Source organism: Ranitomeya imitator, chromosome 7, assembly GCF_032444005.1.
Source record: "Ranitomeya imitator isolate aRanImi1 chromosome 7, aRanImi1.pri, whole genome shotgun sequence".
In the NCBI taxonomy this organism is placed as follows: domain Eukaryota; kingdom Metazoa; phylum Chordata; class Amphibia; order Anura; family Dendrobatidae; genus Ranitomeya; species Ranitomeya imitator.
The window spans coordinates 26865072-26883366 of NC_091288.1; positions in this window are offsets into that span (position 1 = coordinate 26865072).

Sequence of the window (18295 nt, forward strand, 5' to 3'; positions counted from 1 at the left end):
TTGTAGGATCAACCCTTCTAAGCCATCTACAGTTGCATGCAGGTTATAGGACTTGAATAAAATAATGCATTTGATATCAGTAATCCAATGTTTTATTCCAGAGAAATCCATGTAACATAGTAACATAGTTAGTAAGGCCGAAAAAAGACATTTGTCCATCCAGTTCAGCCTATATTCCATCATAATAAATCCCCAGATCTACGTCCTTCTACAGAACCTAATTGTATGATACAATATTGTTCTGCTCCAGGAAGACATCCAGGCCTCTCTTGAACCCCTCGACTGAGTTCGCCATCACCACCTCCTCAGGCAAGCAATTCCAGATTCTCACTGCCCTAACAGTAAAGAATCCTCTTCTATGTTGGTGGAAAAACCTTCTTTCCTCCAGACGCAAAGAATGCCCCCTTGTGCCCGTCACCTTCCTTGGTATAAACAGATCCTCAGCGAGATATTTGTATTGTCCCCTTATATACTTATACATGGTTATTAGATCGCCCCTCAGTCGTCTTTTTTCTAGACTAAATAATCCTAATTTCGCTAATCTATCTGGGTATTGTAGTTCTCCCATCCCCTTTATTAATTTTGTTGCCCTCCTTTGTACTCTCTCTAGTTCCATTATATCCTTCCTGAGCACCGGTGCCCAAAACTGGACACAGTACTCCATGTGTGGTCTAACTAGGGATTTGTACAGAGGCAGTATAATGGTCTCATCATGTGTATCCAGACCTCTTTTAATGCACCCCATGATCCTGTTTGCCTTGGCAGCTGCTGCCTGGCACTGGCTGCTCCAGGTAAGTTTATCATTAACTAGGATCCCCAAGTCCTTCTCCCTGTCAGATTTACCCAGTGGTTTCCCATTCAGTGTGTAATGGTGATATTGATTCCTTCTTCCCATGTGTATAACCTTACATTTATCATTGTTAAACCTCATCTGCCACCTTTCAGCCCAAGTTTCCAACTTATCCAGATCCATCTGTAGCAGAATGCTATCTTCTCTTGTATTAACTGCTTTACATAGTTTTGTATCATCTGCAAATATCGATATTTTACTGTGTAAACCTTCTACCAGATCATTAATGAATATGTTGAAGAGAACAGGTCCCAATACTGACCCCTGCGGTACCCCACTGGTCACAGCGACCCAGTTAGAGACTATACCATTTATAACCACCCTCTGCTTTCTATCGCTAAGCCAGTTACTAACCCATTTACACACATTTTCCCCCAGACCAAGCATTCTCATTTTGTGTACCAACCTCTTGTGCGGCACGGTATCAAACGCTTTGGAAAAATCGAGATATACCACGTCCAATGACTCACCGTGGTCCAGCCTATAGCTTACCTCTTCATAAAAACTGATTAGATTGGTTTGACCGGAGCGATTTCTCATAAACCCATGCTGATATGGAGTTAAACAGTTATTCTCATTGAGATAGTCCAGAATAACATCCCTCAGAAACCCTTCAAATATTTTACCAACAATAGAGGTTAGACTTACTGGCCTATAATTTCCAGGTTCACTTTTAGAGCCCTTTTTGAATATTGGCACCACATTTGCTATGCGCCAATCCTGCGGAACAGACCCTGTCGCTATAGAGTCCCTAAAAATAAGAAATAATGGTTTATCTATTACATTACTTAGTTCTCTTAGTACTCGTGGGTGTATGCCATCCGGACCCGGAGATTTATCTATTTTAATCTTATTTAGCCGGTTTCGCACCTCTTCTTGGGTTAGATTGGTGACCCTTAATATAGGGTTTTCATTGTTTCTTGGGATTTCACCTGGGATTTCACCTAGCATTTCATTTTCCACCGTGAATACCGTGGAGAAGAAGGTGTTTAATATGTTAGCTTTTTCCTCGTCATCTACAACCATTCTTTCCTCACTATTTTTTAAGGGGCCTACATTTTCAGTTTTTATTCTTTTACTATTGATATAGTTGAAGAACAGTTTGGGATTAGTTTTACTCTCCTTAGCAATGTGCTTCTCTGTTTCCTTTTTGGCAGCTTTAATTAGTTTTTTAGATAAAGTATTTTTCTCCCTATAGTTTTTAGAGCTTCAATGGTGCCATCCTGCTTTAGTAGTGCAAATGCTTTCTTTTTACTGTTAATTGCCTGTCTTACTTCTTTGTTTAGCCACATTGGGTTTTTCCTTTTTCTAGTCCTTTTATTCCCACAAGGTATAAACCGCTTACACTGCCTATTTAGGATGTTCTTAAACATTTCCCATTTATTATCTGTATTCTTATTTCTGAGGATATTGTCCCAGTCTACCAGATGTAATATGTTTTTATTAATATGTAAGTTAACTGTTAAACTCTATGGGTGAGACACAGATCTCCCAGAGAATCTGCCTCCAGAGCTTATTGTAAATGAAGGGATGTTACCAATGTAATGGCTGACAGTCTGATCTACATAGCTCAACTGGTAAAGCCCATGTTCATTTACAATGAGCTCTGGAGGCAGATTCTCTGAGATCTATGTTTGACCCATAGATCTTAATGACTCATTTACATATAAGAAAAATGTGGATTTCTTTAGAATAAAACTTAAGTAAAATCATACCTTGATATCTGAGATTCGATTACATTCAGGCCCATATAAACTGCTTAGGAGGGTTGAGCCAACAGCTTGATTCCCTATACAGGAGCTATTGGTGCAGAATGAATGTTGAAACCCAGTACAGGCACTTGGTGCATCATGGACATATGGGGCATTGTGTAATGCTGCCAAGCATTCGAGAAAAGGTTCCAAGCAAGCATAAACCGTGTTATAGTGTGGACACGAGGGGCACATACAGTGCATGGCCTGTTTCTCTATCGCCTTTCATTGGGGGACACAGGAACCATGGGTGTATGCTGCTGCCACTAGGAGGCTGACACTATGCAAATAAAAAAGTTAGCTCCTCCTCTGCAGAGTACACCCCACTGACAGGAAGTAGGGTATTCAGTTTAGCTTAGTGTCAGTAGGAGGTGGACACGGGTCTTTCATTAGACCCTTATCTACCTCAATGTGTGTCGTTTCTTTTCAGATTTTCCGGAGGGATACAGGGTGAGCAGTCACACCTGTAGTCCCACATTATGGACTATGAGTACGGCGTGTACTGCCACCCCGTATCCTCATAGATCCCACAGCGGGACCAAGATCCTAGCACACAAGCGTGCTTAGAAGTCCGGTCCTGCCTCCGTCCCCCACCCACTCGCCCACCAGAGCCTGTCGGTCGGAGGAGACGAGGACGTCCATCAGCTCCCTGGACGTCTGATATTTTCCCCGGAATGAGGTTAGTAAGGACGGCGTGGGATGTTTTAGGTAAGTATTCCAAAGTACCTTCCTCAGTTCCAGGGTAGTCATTTGGGGGTCCCTTGGGATATTTTCCAGGCTGCCTAGACTGGGTTGACATTTTCTTATGGGGCGGGTGTCGCCACCCCATTCGCGTGGCAGCCGCGCTACTTCCTTGGCGGCCGCGCTGTTCTTGGCCTTACAGGCGGCCGCACTGCCTTGCCTCAGCCGCACTGTGCTCTGTCCCGGCGCAGCGGCCGTGCAGCAGCCGCTGCCCTTTTTTTCCCTGTGGCCGCGCTGTTTCTGTCCCCGCCGATCTCCTCTTGCGGCCGCACTATTCTTTTCTGACACGGCGCGGCTGCCTCGCTAGCAGCCGCGCCGCTTTCCTCTGCGGCTGCACCGTTTTTTCTTCTGGCGTAGCGGCTTTGTAGGCACCGCGCCGCTTCCTCCTCCGGCTTCACTGTGCCCTTTTGCCACGGCGCAGCGGCCTTGCAGGCGACCGCGCCGCTTTTCTCGGCGTCCGCACTGCACCCGCCGCCGCGGCCCTTCCCGGCGGTCACCGGCCTCAAATTTAGGCCCCGGCTTCTTCCGGGGCCTACTTCCGGCGCCGCATCTCCTCCCACTTCCTTTCCCTCGGGCGGGCTTTTCTCCCGCCCGACTATCATCGGCAAGGTCCGCCCACCGGCGCCATCTTGGTGCTCTTGGCCTGGCAGCTAAGCCCCGCCCACCACTCCCAGGCAGCCAGAGAGACTTTTTTTTTTTTCAGCGCCATAAACGTTTTTCTTCGCCATCTTAAGAGCGCAAATTTATGGTGTCCTCGCATCTCCCCACTGCTGTTCTTCAGGCCTGCAGCAAGTTTCGGACAAGAGAGTGCCCCAGATGTGTCTGCCTGTTCTCATCATTCCTGAGGAGCATCTTCAAGCCGTGCAGCCTTCCATCTGGAAACCGCAGCGTCTGCCGTGAGTAGCTCTGCACCGCAGACTGACACAATCCCCTGCCCCCTCTCTGTCCCCTAATCTTCTGACTTTTCCCTCGGGCCCGTTCGGTATAATTTTAAGGGAGGTCGCTCCCGGCCTCCTACTTTTGCCTGTGCCTTTGTGAAACACTTTCAGGGTTCGTCTTATAACCGCAAGCTTCCCTCAGGCAGACCTGCAGCAACCGACATTATGTTCACCGCCCAGGACCCCCCCCCCCTGCTGCTCCGCCTCAGAGCGAAGTCCCCACCCCAGGCTGGGCCTCCCCTCTGTCTCTATCAGTAGCGGATCCCACACGGGTGTCCCAGACCCTTGTGTCTGTGCTCGATCGGTTGCCCCTGCAGACTTCTGTAGTAGCCAGCGGGTCGCAAGAAGCTCCGTCCGAGTCTTCCTATACAGGCCACGAAAGATCCAGACAGGTACGCCGGTTTGAGTTTTCTTCTCGGTCCATCTCGCCCCACGGTCCTTTTCTGTGGTCGACTTCCCCCTGATCCTCCCCCCCCGGAGTCAGGCGAGGCTTTCTCTGATGCGCCTTCAGAGGATAATTTGGGGCCGGAGTCGAACCAAATCATAACAAGAGGGATATGGTTCAAAGTCTCATTGGAGCGTCCAATCTGACCTGTGGCATCAAAGATTCCTCTACGGAACCCGCAGATCAGGCGGTTTCGTTTAGACGATTCTAAACTACCTCCCAAGGGATTCGCTCCTCATCCTGAATAGAGGAGCTTCTGGCCAGAGACAGAATTCGACCAGACGTTCTCAAAGAGGCAAGCGTCTTGGAGTCTAATATCTCTTTCCTCCGGATCTCATCGCCAACCGGAATGAGAGGAAATAGAGAACGTCCTCTCCCTCTGTGGATCCGCCGGCTGCTAGACTTGCCACCAACATAGTCCTCACACTGTCCGGTGGGGCGACTCTGACAGATTCCATATATAGGATCATGGAATCCTTTGTGAATTCGGCTTTCGAAGCTGCCGCATCATCCCTATGCCTGGCTTTCGCTTCCACTTGGGTTTCCAAGTCTGTATCCGAAGGGGCTAAACAACTCCGTTGGGGCATTCAAGCCGGAGCTCCACTAGACTGGCTGGCGGAAGTTTCCACCCAGATTACTCACGCCGAGGAATAATTTGTTCCCTGGATGTCGCGTCTTCTGCCGCTCAGGCGTCCAGTAATGTTGTTGGAGCCGTCGCTCTGGCTCAAGAGTCATCAAAGAAGTCCCTTACAAGTCTGCCTTTTTCAAGGATTACGTCTTTTCGGTTCCAAGCTGGACCAAATTATTAAGGACGCCACTGGTGGCACCAGTTCCCTTCTTAGGCGGCAACTTCGGTCTTTTCGGCTTTATTTCGTCGTTTCGCGGCATCAGATTCCTCTTCGCAATAGCAGAGGCCACAGGCACGTTAAGAGAAGAAGGCATTCTTCGGACTCACTCCTTCCTGGCGTTCCCGCAACTCCTAAGGTAGATTCTCCAGGTCCAGGACTGGAAGTTCCACCTAAGCATGACCCACGACTAGCCCCCAGCCCGTTTCCCAGGCTGGGCAGCCGTCTCCTGTTCCTCAGGGACGTCTGGGTCTCCTCAGTAGAGGACGCATGGGTCAGGGAACTTGTATCCTCTCGATACAAAATAGATTCATTTCACGGCCCTGGGATCGTTTTCTTCGAATCCCAACCTCCAAGAGACCCCGCTCTATTCCCGGGTTTCTTTACAGCCATTGTTTCCCTCCTTAAATCCGGGGTAATCGTTCACGTCCCAGAACAGGAACGGTTCAACAGTTCACAGGCTTCAATTCGAATCTCTTGGTACTGAAAGAGGACAACAAGGTTCGTCCCAGTCCGGATCTCAAATTGCTGATCAGGAAGTTTCGTCTGAGACACTTCAGGATGATATTCCCTCGTTCAGTAATCGCTTCCATGGAGGCTCAGGAATTTCGGTTTCAGGCTCCCGGAAGTCTATCCATCTTCCCCCACACTCTAGCCGTTGCGGGTGGCTCGTCATCAGGAAGACGTTCTATCTTGTTCTTTTTCAGTGCCTCGTATCTCTGGGCATGTTCTTCGACAATTGTCAGACCAGAGTCTTCCTTCCCGAAGACAGGATATCCCGCCTTTGTCGGGAAGTTTGCTTGCTCCAGGGTTCTCGGCTCCCCTCCTTTTCCGATGGGCCATAAAGATCCTAAGGAGGTTGATTGCAACATCGGAAGCGATTTCCCTTCGCCCCTTTCATTCCAGACTTCTTCAACAGGCTATTCTATCACAGGGGGACAGGTCTGTCTTCTCCCTGCATCGTCCGATACGGCTTTCTCCCGGCTCAAACGGTTCCTCGACTGGTGGCCGAGGTCACTTCTCTTATCCCAGAGCAGATTCTTCACAGCATATCCTTCCTTCCAGTTCCCTGGCAGGTGGTGACGACGGACGCCAGCCTACTCGGCGGAGGCGCGGGGCTTTGTCACCTGTTCTTTTCAGGGTTGTTGGTCGGCGCAGGAGTCCTCTCTGCCGATCAATGTCCTCGAGTTCCGGATCATCTTTCTGTCTTTCCTTCACTGGGTAAGGATTCTCAGCAGCCTGCCAATTCGAATCCAGACAGACAATGAGACAGACAATGACACAGCAGTGGCATATGTAAACCACCAGGGGTGGACTCCGAGTTCTCTGTCCTCGGCCGAGATTCCAGGATCCTCCTTTGGACAGAGGCAACGGTCCTGGTGAGATCCGCAGTGCATGTCCCCGGCGTGGATATTTAGGCCGCCGACATCCTCGGCCGCGAGGGCCTCGCAGCAGGGGAATGGTCCTTTCTTCAGGAGGTCTCTTATCGGATTGCTCTTCGATGGGGGACTCCGGAGGTGGACCTCACGGCGTCCCGATTGAACAGGAAGGTCCCTCGGGTCTTCCCAAGGTCCCGCGACCCTCTCGCAGTGGTGTTGACACTCTGGCCATTCCTTGGTCGCAGTTCGTGCTCCCCTTTTGGTTCCCACCCCTTCCCTTGCTTTCCAAGCTGTCGACAAAGATCAAGGCGGAAGGGGTGCCGGTCATTCTGATAGTCCCGGATTGGCCCAGGAGGTCTTGGTTTGCGGAGATCGTCAGTCTTCTCGCGGACGCCCCTGGCGACTCGATCTGCTGTCCCAGGGTCCGATCTGCCACCCGAATTATCGGTCGCTCAGTTTATCGGCACGGCTGTGGACTCCACAGTTCTAAGAGCGCCCGGCCTTTTGGCCCGGATGAGTCACACTATAATCCAGGCTAGGAAGCCTTTGTCTTCCAGGATCTACTATTGTACCTGGAAGGCTTACTTTCGTTGGTGTGAGTCAAACCGCTTTTCACATATGTCCTTTTCCCTGCCTTCCATTTGGTTCTCCCTCAGGCAGGACTGGATTCCGGCTTCGCTCTTAGTTCCCTAAAGGGCCAGGTTCCCACGCGGTCCACGCTGTCCCTCTGTACAGGGCCTCTGTGGATTCATGGGATTTAAGGGTTGTCAGAGAAAAGAAAAAAAAAGTTGAATTCCAGCTCCTTAAAACATGACGTTTATTGTATCCAAATAAAAAATCCAAATGTCCATGGTGTGCAACCTCCCACCGGTAAGTGCCTGGGATGACAGAGATAAACGGCTACGCGTTTCGATCGGAGTGATCTTTATCAAAGCCATACCTGGATCAGGCAGCTTCTCCTACTTATAAGGAGGCTCACCCAACCAGATCATTCATTTGAGTCACATGGCAATTTGACAGGTCCTTTCATCTAAAATCATTGTTCTATATGTAACAACATAACAAAAATAAAGGATTAAAATCACATTCAGCAATAATGTAACGTAACTTCATGTCTTTTATTCAATCCTGTTGGGACACAGGTGTTCAATTGGAAAATCCAATATGCTTCTCGTGTGAGAAGCCGGCGTCTAATGTCACCACCCCGACTAGGGGTATTAACCCGTTCTATGCCCTGAACCTGAAGAGTGACAGTGCTGCGTGCATGGTGCCTAACAAAATGTTTGGATGCTGCTGATATATTCCTGTCATTATTCTGAGTGTTACCTATGTCATATAAGTGTTCCCTAATGCGTGTTTTCAATTTTCTGGACGTACAGCCCACATACGACAGGTTACACTCTATACATTTGATTTTGTATACCACATTGCAAGAATTACAATTGATGTACTGCTTTATATCAAATTTGATAGTTTCATCCGCATTATAAAATGTCTTTTCAATACTGGCGAATTTACATGTGCTACAATTTCGTGTGCCACACCTGAAAAATCCTGGATAATTTAACCAGGTTCTGATGGATTTATTTTTGGAGCAGAACAAGCTAGGGGCTATTTTATTACCAATGGTCGGGGCTCTTCTCGACACCACATTAATGCCAGAATTTAGTATGTTATACAGCTGCGGATCTTCATATAAAATAGGTAAATATCTGTTGACAATATCTCTAATTCTAGCGAACTGCGGGCTATATTGAAAGCATATGTATGGCTTTTGTTCCATTTGTAAATTTCTATGCTTTTGTGCTGTAACTAGTTCTTTACGATCTTTTCCTGCTACTATTTTTTTGGCCCGATTAATTGTCCATTGAGGGTATTGTCGATATGTTAATTTATTTGCTATTTGCTCGATTTCACCCTTGAGATCTTTTTCTGAACTGCAATTCCTTTTAATCCTGGTGAACTCACCCACCGGAATTGATTTAATTGTATGCCTGCTATGGCTGCTTTTGGCATGCAGTATTGTGTTACCCCTCACTGGCTTGTGATGTGTTCTGGTGACGATATTTGAATCTATTTGCCCCGTGAGCTCCAGATCTAGAAATGATATACTTTTGCTATCTGCCCTATGCGTGAATCTAATATTGTACTCATTCTGATTCAGGTACTCCATGAAGCGCGGTATGGCAGACACATCACCCTCCCATATCATGAGCGTATCATCAATGTATCTGCCATACCACGCCACATATTCCAAATACGGATTGTTCACGGAAAAAACGCACTCCATCTCCCAGAAGGACATAACCAAATTAGCAAGGGAGGGAGAGTATTTCGCACCCATGGCCACTCCAGCTTGCTGCATATAAAATTGATTATCAAATGCAAAAAAATTACTAGTGAGCAAAAAATGTATTACCATCAGCAGATATTCAATCAAATCCTCAGAATACTGACTGAATTTGACAAGGTGATATTGGATCGCTCTTATTGCTAGATCGTGCGGGATGCATGTATATAAAGATATAACGTCGCAGCAGAGCCAGGAATAATTTTTTTGCCATATCTTACCATCAAAAATACGTAATACCTCCTTAGAGTCTTTTATATATCCAGGGGAACGTTTTACAAGTGGCTGGAGGAGAGAGTCTACCCATTGACAGAGTCTTTCATTGCAGGACCCGATTCCAGATACTATGGGTCGCATTGGGGGAATCCCCTCTTTTTTATGTATTTTAGGGACCCCATATATTATAGGAGTGACTGGACATTCAACTATTAGATATTCCATTTGTGTTTTAGTTAATACCCCCAGATCGAATCCCTCCTTGATAATGACATCTCTCTTTTTAATAATTTCTTGTGAGGGATTATTTGTTAGTTTCTTATACGTGATTTGATCAGATAATAGTTCCAGCATTTTTTTCTGATAGTCCACTGTGTCCAATACCACTACCACCCCTCCCTTATCTGACATTTTAATTGTAAGATCTGGCATATTTTGTAGCTCTCTTATAGCGTTACGTTTTTTTATAGATATATTCTTAGGGTTGTATTTATTATTAGTTTTTATTTCCTTGTTTAATTGTCTGAGTTCCCTTTCTATGTTTTCTTGAAATTTGTCCATACACTCAGATCTGGCCTGGATTGGATAATAGTAGGGATTTTTTGTAGTAAAATTCTTGGAAACATGCACCCGGTCACTATCCAGCAATGTATCTGACCAGGATTTTGACCTATTTGCAACAATTATGGACACTAATAAATTTATCCGCAACCTGACCATCAGAAAACATTTTTATCAGGAGCAAAATACTGAAGAGGAATTAAGTCAGGAAGGATCTGTAGCACCACCTATGGTGGATAATGAGTACTCACAGATGGACTTCAAAGAACAAGTAGCACTAATTGCGCTACAAGATCTCAGCTCAGATACATTGCTGGATAGTGACCGGGTGCATGTTTCCAAGAATTTTACTACAAAAAATCCCTACTATTATCCAATCCAGGCCAGATCTGAGTGTATGGACAAATTTCAAGAAAACATAGAAAGGGAACTCAGACAATTAAACAAGGAAATAAAAACTAATAATAAATACAACCCTAAGAATATATCTATAAAAAAACGTAACGCTATAAGAGAGCTACAAAATATGCCAGATCTTACAATTAAAATGTCAGATAAGGGAGGGGTGGTAGTGGTATTGGACACAGTGGACTATCAGAAAAAAATGCTGGAACTATTATCTGATCAAATCACGTATAAGAAACTAACAAATAATCCCTCACAAGAAATTATTAAAAAGAGAGATGTCATTATCAAGGAGGGATTCGATCTGGGGGTATTAACTAAAACACAAATGGAATATCTAATAGTTGAATGTCCAGTCACTCCTATAATATATGGGGTCCCTAAAATACATAAAAAAGAGGGGATTCCCCCAATGCGACCCATAGTATCTGGAATCGGGTCCTGCAATGAAAGACTCTGTCAATGGGTAGACTCTCTCCTCCAGCCACTTGTAAAACGTTCCCCTGGATATATAAAAGACTCTAAGGAGGTATTACGTATTTTTGATGGTAAGATATGGCAAAAAAATTATTCCTGGCTCTGCTGCGACGTTATATCTTTATATACATGCATCCCGCACGATCTAGCAATAAGAGCGATCCAATATCACCTTGTCAAATTCAGTCAGTATTCTGAGGATTTGATTGAATATCTGCTGATGGTAATACATTTTTTGCTCACTAGTAATTTTTTTGCATTTGATAATCAATTTTATATGCAGCAAGCTGGAGTGGCCATGGGTGCGAAATACTCTCCCTCCCTTGCTAATTTGGTTATGTCCTTCTGGGAGATGGAGTGCGTTTTTTCCGTGAACAATCCGTATTTGGAATATGTGGCGTGGTATGGCAGATACATTGATGATACGCTCATGATATGGGAGGGTGATGTGTCTGCCATACCGCGCTTCATGGAGTACCTGAATCAGAATGAGTACAATATTAGATTCACGCATAGGGCAGATAGCAAAAGTATATCATTTCTAGATCTGGAGCTCACGGGGCAAATAGATTCAAATATCGTCACCAGAACACATCACAAGCCAGTGAGGGGTAACACAATACTGCATGCCAAAAGCAGCCATAGCAGGCATACAATTAAATCAATTCCGGTGGGTGAGTTCACCAGGATTAAAAGGAATTGCAGTTCAGAAAAAGATCTCAAGGGTGAAATCGAGCAAATAGCAAATAAATTAACATATCGACAATACCCTCAATGGACAATTAATCGGGCCAAAAAAATAGTAGCAGGAAAAGATCGTAAAGAACTAGTTACAGCACAAAAGCATAGAAATTTACAAATGGAACAAAAGCCATACATATGCTTTCAATATAGCCCGCAGTTCGCTAGAATTAGAGATATTGTCAACAGATATTTACCTATTTTATATGAAGATCCGCAGCTGTATAACATACTAAATTCTGGCATTAATGTGGTGTCGAGAAGAGCCCCGACCATTGGTAATAAAATAGCCCCTAGCTTGTTCTGCTCCAAAAATAAATCCATCAGAACCTGGTTAAATTATCCAGGATTTTTCAGGTGTGGCACACGAAATTGTAGCACATGTAAATTCGCCAGTATTGAAAAGACATTTTATAATGCGGATGAAACTATCAAATTTGATATAAAGCAGTACATCAATTGTAATTCTTGCAATGTGGTATACAAAATCAAATGTATAGAGTGTAACCTGTCGTATGTGGGCTGTACGTCCAGAAAATTGAAAACACGCATTAGGGAACACTTATATGACCTAGGTAACACTCAGAATAATGACAGGAATATATCAGCAGCATCCAAACATTTTGTTAGGCACCATGCACGCAGCACTGTCACTCTTCAGGTTCAGGGCATAGAACGGGTTAATACCCCTAGTCGGGGTGGTGACATTAGACGCCGGCTTCTCACACGAGAAGCATATTGGATTTTCCAATTGAACACCTGTGTCCCAACAGGATTGAATAAAAGACATGAAGTTATGTTACATTATTGCTGAATGTGATTTTAATCCTTTATTTTTGTTATGTTGTTACATATAGAACAATGATTTTAGATGAAAGGACCTGTCAAATTGCCATGTGACTCAAATGAATGATCTGGTTGGGTGAGCCTCCTTATAAGTAGGAGAAGCTGCCTGATCCAGGTATGGCTTTGATAAAGATCACTCCGATCGAAACGCGTAGCCGTTTATCTCTGTCATCCCAGGCACTTACCGGTGGGAGGTTGCACACCATGGACATTTGGATTTTTTATTTGGATACAATAAACGTCATGTTTTAAGGAGCTGGAATTCAACTTTTTTTTTCTTTTCTCTGATGATTGGATCGTCTTCCTGCAGCGGAGTTCCGTGCACCTGCGGTGATTTACCGGTGAGCTGGCTACAAACTCTTTTTCTCTTTGTTACTATTTAAGGGTTGTGCTGGTCTTTCTTAGGGGTTTCCCCCTTTGAGCCTCTCAGGGAGTTTTCCCTGTCAGTTCTATCTCGGAAGGTGGTTTTTCTCAGGTCCATCACTTCGATCCGCTGCGTTTTCGTTTGCCGACCTTTCTTGATCTTCCACCAGGACAAGGTGGTCCCAGGCCTCCGCCTTCCTTCACGAGGTGGTTTTCACCTTTCCACCTCAACGAGGACATCGTGCTACCTTCCTTTTGTCCAGCTCCGCCTCATCCTCTGGAGCGATCGTTGAACAGGCTGGACCTCGTCAGGGCAGTGAGAATCTCCCTGGCTAGCACGGCCGCTTTCCAAAAGATGGATTCTCTTTTTGCCATCCCTGATGGCGCGCGTAGAGGCCTGCCGGCTCCCAAGGCGACTATTGCTCGCTGGATCAGAACGGAAGCTTACAGGGTCAAGAGCAGAGTGCCCCCTCCTGAGATAAAGCGCTCACTCTACCCGGGCAGTCGGCGCTTCCTGTGCGGTACGTCACAGGGCTTTCGCCGACGGCTTTGCAAAGCGGCAACCTGGTCTTCCATTCACACGTTTCGCCGAACTTTACAAGGTACATACCTAGGCTTCGGCGGACGCCAGCCTGGGCAGAAGGATCCTGCAGGCGGCAGTGGTGAGTCCTCGGACCTGATGGAAGTCTGTTTTTCCCACCCCAGGGACTGCTTTGGGACGTCCCATGGTTCCTGTGTCCCCCAATGAAAGGCGATAGAGAAAACAGGATTTTTGGTTGCTTACCGTAAAATCTGTTTCTCGGAGCCTTCATTGGGGGACACAGCACCCTCCCAAATTGAACAGCTCTGTTTATTGTGTTATACTGTTAACGTTCGAGTTCTTTGAACACTCTTTGAGTGTTTGAAGCTGTTAATCTGTGGAGCGCCGTGGAATTTGTTGGCGCTATATAGATATAGAAGTTTATTATTATGATATTATTCTTTCTCTTTTACACGTTGTTTCTCCTACTGCTTTCTCACTAACTGAATACCCTACTTCCTGTCGGTGGGGTGTACACTGCAGAGGAGGAGCTAACTTTTTTATTTGCATAGTGTCAGCCTCCTAGTGGCAGCAGCATACACCCATGGTTCCTGTGTCCCCCAATGAAGGCTCCGAGAAACAGATTTTACGGTAAGCAACCAAAAATCCTGTTTTTAACAGCTTGACTGCTAATAAAATTGCAATAATTTATCTACCCCAGCATTTACTGTAATGGTGTGGACTTTTATGCACATGTTGAGATGCATCTGGACGTGCAAAAGTCACAGCAGATCATCAGTCTAATGAAAAGCGCTTTAAAGTGACAGGATGGCAAGTGCAGTACAGTGCAGCTCTACAGAAATGGAAGGATTTGGAACTTTCTTCCTTGATTAAATTCCTTACAAAGAAAGAAGCCTAAAGAAATCCATGAACATGGATGTATGGTGCACCTTACTACTATCAAGTAAAGATTTGGCCACATAGTTTAAATGGGGTTAGTGAATCGGTTGAAAAAGACCCCTGTTCAGGGCGTGCTCTTGAAGCATTGTTCGGAAATGTGCCGTAAAGTGGGGGATGTGATTTTGAAAGCTATTTGGATTAAGGTTGGTGTTATAGCTCATGAATTGGGCATTTCAGTTGGTACGGTTTCCAATGATGTTCAAGATATTGATTTTAAGGGTCAGTTCCTGGTGGATGCCATAAATGTTTGACATCCAAGTAAAAAAAAAAAAGCCAGCAATTTAGCCAAGAGAATTCAGACCTGCTTCGAGAAAATCCAGGAGACTTCTTCAATTCATGCTACACAAGACAACGGCTTTGATAAAAAGGCATTACACTCAAAAAGGAATGCTGTGGGAAGTTGGCAGATGTTTTGCTACTTCACGACAAGTCTTGCAAATTGCGCTGATACTAGGGAATGTATTTTCATGGCACTAAGGGTACCATCACACAGTGGCACTTTTGTCGCTACGACGGTACGATTCGTGACGTTCCAGCGATATCCATACGATATCGCTGTGTCTGACACGCAGCAGCGATCAGGGATCCTGCTGAGAATCGTACGTCGTAGCAGATCGTTTGGAACTTTCTTTCGTCGCTGGATCTCCCGCTGTCATCGCTAGATCGGTGTGTGTGACACCGATCTAGCGATGCGTTCGCTTGTAACCAGGGTAAACATCGGGTTACTAGGCGCAGGACCGCGCTTAGTAACCCGATGTTTACCCTGGTTACCAGCGTAAATGTAAAAAAAAAAAACAGTACATACTTACATTCCGGTGTCCGTCAGGTCCCTTGCCGTCTGCTTCCTGCACTCACTGACTGCCAGCCGTAAAGTGAAAGCAGAGCACAGCGGTGATGTCACCGCTGTGCTGTGCTTTCACTTTACGGCCGGCAGTCAGTGAGTCCGGGAAGCAGACGGCAAGGGACAGACACCGGAATGTAAGTATGTACTGTTTTTTTTACGCTGGTAACCAGGGTAAACATCAGGTTACTAAGCGCGGTCCTGCGCTTAGTAACCCGATGTTTACCCGGGGACCTCGGCATCGTTGGTCGCTCGAGAGCTGTCTGTGTGACAGCTCTCCAGCGACCACACTACGACTTACCAACGATCACGGCCAGGTCGTATCGCTGGTCGTGATAGTAGGTTAATCGTATAGTGTGACGGTACCCTTAACCATCCACCCCACAGTCTAGACCTGGTTCCCAGTAATTTTCTATTTTGAAACCTGAAGAAATTTCTGCGTGGTCATTGATTTCTTGATAATCCTGCAGTCAGAAGTCTTCTACTCTGAGGGCGTCCGAGCCCTGGAGGCAAAGGGGAGTAAGTGTTGAAGTCCAGAGGGATTACATTGAAAAATAGTTTAATTTTATCAGAAAACTTTGCAGGTCATGCTATTTTGGCACTTATAAACACAGACTATTGTAGTACCATATGTTGTGCTTTCTCAAGTTATATGTCCGCAGGGAAGTGTGTGACCATAGAATGTTGTAAGTTGAGAATTGCTGGGTAGGAAAATTGAAAATGCAAAATCTAGTAGATGCATCCCTTACCAAGTAATTGTAATTGGGCCGATTTCAGATTGTCTGTCTGACTTGGGTCATCCAGTTGCACAAATCTGTTTTGTGGTTTGTTTTTTTGCTTCGTTCCCACAATGAACTTTTGTGGAGTTTTTGATGTTTCAGAATTTCGGCATCTATTTAAATTTGGCTACTTGTGGTGTTTTATTGTTTATTTTATTTTGTGTGTTTTTGTCTTTTGCTGGTGTCATTCGTTAAGTAAAGCTGCTTTGTTTTTTTTTTTTAGACTTCCTGGTATTTGGCTTTGACATTACTGGATGTGGATTACATGTGTTTTTGATGCGTTTCCTCTGCGGAAATGCACTTAAACCACATGTGTTTTTTACCTGCGGATTTTCCGCTACTAATGCAAGTCTATGGGGATAATCTGCACACAAAACTCTGCCTCCCTGCAAGAGAAATTGACAGTTTGTGGATTTGAAACTCGCACCGCAGATCAGTTTGCGCAGAGTCAAAAAGCAAAAAAAAAAAGTGGGCACAAGATTTCTATAGATCCCATTACCTGTAAGATGCTGCATTTTAATGCATAAAACATGCAGCGTCAAGAACTCTCCAAATGCCTATCGTGGGAACGTAGCCTTATTGTGCTTTACAGTGAATCTGTCAGCAGGATTTTGCTAAGCAAACTACAGCCATTGTCAGTTTACCGCGGTTATACTAATTAAAATGATACTTGGGGGTGATGAAAATCATCTTGTGGTTCTTGTGTAATCAGTGTTAGGCCGGCCTCACACTCAGCGTATAAAAATACGGTCTGTAATTTACAGCCGTAATATGCAGAAAAGTCCCCAAAATAGTGGTCGGTATCTCATCTGTAGGCAGGGTGTGTCAGCGTATTTTGCGCATGGCATCCTCCATATGTAATCCGTATGGCATCCGTACTGCGAGATTTTCTCGCAGGCTTGCAAAACCGACATACGGACATACAATGGATCCATGTGCTCAAAAAATCGTAAAAACATATACTATATGTATCTCTATATCCCTATACTATGTGTAGACATTTATTTTAGCTATTCTAACCGGTCAGTGTGATTTTACTGTGCACCGCACTGAATTGCTGGCTTTTCGCCAGAACACTGCTGCGTATTTGTCGCAAGTCACACTGCTGGTCCGTGTGTAATCCATATTTTTCTGGCCCCCATAGACCTTCATTGGCGTATTTTTTGCGCAATACTGTGATAAAAGCAGCATGCTGCATTTTTCTACGACCGTAGAACACCGTATAATATGGATCAGTAAAATACGGCTGATAGGAGCTGGGGCATAGAGAAGCATTGTACCGTATGCAATCCGTATTTTCAGCACCTCTCTTACGTCCATAAAACACGCTAGTGTGAGGCCGGCCTTAGAAGTTTTCAGTTGAGATGCCCGTGCTCTGGGGCGGAATTGTAGGCAGACTTATCTTCCTACTCTGAGCCAGAGATCCCAAGGAAAGACTCTGCCCACAGGACACCCCAAACCAAAAGCATCTCATTAACAGAAAACTGGAAACACTGATTACACAAGAACCACAAGAATGATTTCTTCACACCAGGTATCATTTTAATCAATATAACACTGACTACCTGTAGTTTACTTGGCAAAATCCTGCTGACAGGTTCGTGTTAAAGTGCCACTGTTACAATGTGATCCAAAAATATGCTAATTTCATAAAGAAAAACTTTATGAAATTAGCCCATGATCACTATCACACAATGCTTTTTTTTTTTTTTGGTTCATTTAAAGGGAATCTGTCACTTCATATTTCGTATATACCGTAAACTGCAGCCACCGCCATCAGGGACTTATCGACAGCATTCTGTAATGCTGTAGATAAGCCCCCGATGAAACCTGAAGGATAAAAAAAAAAAACGGTTGGATTATACTGACACAGGGGCGGTCCCGCTACGGTCCGGGTCCGATGGGTGTTGCGGTCCGGTGCCTCCCATCTTCATACAATGATGTCCTCTTCTTTGCTTCCTGCCGCGGCTCCTGCGCAGGCGTACTGATTTGCCCTGTTGAAGGCAGCATAAAGTACTGCAGTGCGCAGGCGCTGGGCCTATCTGACCTTTCCCGGCACCTGCGCACTGCGGTACTTTGCTCTGCCCTCAACAGGGCAAATAAAGTACACATGCGCAAGAGCCGCGGCAGGAAGCAAAGAGGACATCATCGTATGAAGATGGGAGGTACCGGACCGCAACACCCATCAGACTGGACCGTATCTACAGCATTACAGAATGCTGTAGATAAGCCCCTGATGGCGGTGGCCTCAGTTTATATACGAAATGTGAGGTGACAGATTCCCTTT